The sequence below is a fragment of the Erigeron canadensis genome, chromosome 6, assembly GCF_010389155.1.
Source record: "Erigeron canadensis isolate Cc75 chromosome 6, C_canadensis_v1, whole genome shotgun sequence".
Taxonomy (NCBI): Eukaryota; Viridiplantae; Streptophyta; class Magnoliopsida; order Asterales; family Asteraceae; genus Erigeron; species Erigeron canadensis.
Window position 1 is genome coordinate 31,439,695 of NC_057766.1, and position 2,850 is coordinate 31,442,544.

Sequence of the window (2,850 nt, forward strand, 5' to 3'; positions counted from 1 at the left end):
ACACTTTTTTATATCAAAAATACCTTTATTTTTTAATCATAATTCCCATATACACCTAATCTATATTTTTATACTATTTAATAAATAAAACAACCATCTCTTTAAAAGTTATGGAAGAATCATCTAAAATATCATTAATGATTAAATTACAATATCAGTCATTTATCCAAAATATCTCAATTTAACCTTTTACATCAATTACCTTTACATCAACTATCTACACCACTCGACACCGTCTCCACCACCAACAGTAGCCTCCACCACTACACCGTTGCCGCCACAACCACTGTCGCATTGTGCGGGTATCATGCTAGTATAACCAAATGTCTATTATATGTAAGCCATTATTTTTAGTCATTGTGGTTAATTCAATATTATTTGAGTACTTCCATTTAACCTACATAGAAATGGTAGCTCTCAAATTACTCGTCGTTTCATGTTTGGCTAATTTATTTAATTATATGAGAGCAAGTATCTGCGCTTTGTGGCGGTGAGATGATGAGGGTGATAGGTCATAGAGTGTGATAGGTCATAAATTATGATAGCCAAATGCCTTAGCTGTACGGGCTCCGCCCTTGGATTTAAAAATTCGTTGAAAGTATATCGAATGACATCTCTAATGAAAGATCATGAAATTCTAAGAACACCAATATAATTTTTATAATTTATCGATGTACTGTTTTTGAGATAAAAATTTTAGAATGAATTGGAGAAACAAATGATTTATAGAGGAGAGAGAAAAAAATGATTGGTTGAGATTTTGGGAAAGAGAAATGGTAATATAATTATTTTAGGTAAATATAAAATTGATAGGGAAGACATTTTGAGAAACTAAATGTTGAAACTTAAAATTTAGACAGTGACACTTTGTTTTATAATATAGTATAGATAACAAGCTTTTTAGCTTACTATTTTATATAATAGCCAATAAGCCTCTTGTAAGTATTTTGCATTGTTTTACTAATACTACTATTGTTTAATTAATAAGAAAATGACATGTGGTATCTATTAATTCTCTTTCCTAATCTTGCTCCTTAATTTTGTCACATGCCTTTATCTAATAGTTAGAAAGATTTTTAGACTATTTATTGAAAAGGATTAATCATTTCCCTAAATGAAATTCTTATCTTTGTCTTCATGTAAAACATTAACTTTTGTGGTACCTAGTTTGAACAATGTAATTTAGCTCTTATCAATGTTGAATTTCACATGAGTTATGTTGACAAAACTATCGTTAGTTGATATTGTATAATTATATGAATTTCTAAATTACTCATTCTGATTTTTAACTATGTAGTTATGATATTTATAGCTGTTTTGACAAATAGATACCCAGCTTTAGAGGCATTGTTGTTAAAGCAAATCTGATTCTGGTTCTCTAAATAACCCAACAAAGAGTACTAATGATAACATCGATCGATGTGAGTTGCTTTGAGCCTTTGACCTTTCGAAAGCCCAAAATGGCCAGGTCAAGCTGGTAACTTAGTCCAATTCCACCAATTGATGAACGAACTTCTAGATTGCAATATAGATGAAAAGTGAGAAGCAGTTTCTAAATTAATTTGTAAAGAAGTGATTTTTGTTCGATCTAAGGCCAGTGTTGTTGTTTAAGTTGGGGGACATGTCAATGTGTTTTTGTTTTTGTTTTTTTTTTTACATTATAAAAAATATGTGTATAGTTGTGATTATATATGTAATATATAATAAATTTTCTTAAAACGGCAATAATATAACTTTTATCAATAATAAACAAGAATCTTAGTTAATGTGTATTGCACCTTAAATAATAAGTGAAGGTAGCTCATCCTATGTAGTACAAATAATTAGACAACAGTAGCTGGGCCAAAACTTGATTATAACATGGGCCACAAATTCAATAAAGCCGACTACCGATTTAAGTTTTAACCACCATGGTCCCTTGTCTCATTTCTATATTTGGAAGCCTTGTTAGTCTTCCCACATATAAAGCGACACTCCTTTTAAATAGTTTCTTTTTTCTTCTTATCATAATGAAAAAGCAAGTTAACCACTTAACCATTAAGATTTTAATTTTTACTCATATCTAAACTTTACTAATTAAATTAAAATTAACATCTGAATTTGACTAGCATATAGCATATATGTAAAATGACGAAAAGAGTGTTGTAATGAGCAAGTTCATTATAAATAATATATATGAGTTACTTATTTGTGTCCAAGTTATTTGTAGGAATATAAATGATCAATTCTGGAATCAAGAAGGACTAAAGGTGTCAAAGTTTAAAGATCAGGCTGCTAAGTTGGAAAAGAAGAAAAGAAGAAGGAGCTAAAGTGTAAAATAGAGACTAGTATATAAGCAAGATTATAACCCGTTTTAGGGTTAATCTTTTAATCATTCTTGCAGCCATTGTTTCGATATATAATTCTCTCTATATATTTTCTGATAATATATATATCTCATCGATATATATATAGATATAGTTTTCTGTATTTGATCATCATATTGATGATGAATTTCTGATTGTATTCATAAACTCTATAAACATTCTAATAATAAAAAACTTTCAGATTTGTTCTTGAATGATTTGTTTGATTTCTGGTTGAGATTGAGAATTTGAACATGGTATCAGAGCCACAACATCGATTCTGCTATTGATTCGTTCGATTATTGGTTATTTTTCATCAAATCTGGGGCGGATTCCATTGTGGAACCCTAGATTTTTCGATTTGGGTTTTTTGTTCGATTCGAGTTAGGGTTCTTCTGGTGTTCATCGTTTATTGTTCTTTCGCTGCAAATTTCAGATCCTGTTTATTTTTCTCGACTAAGTGAATCGAGAAAAGATATTTTCAGATCCTGATTGCTTTTCTTGA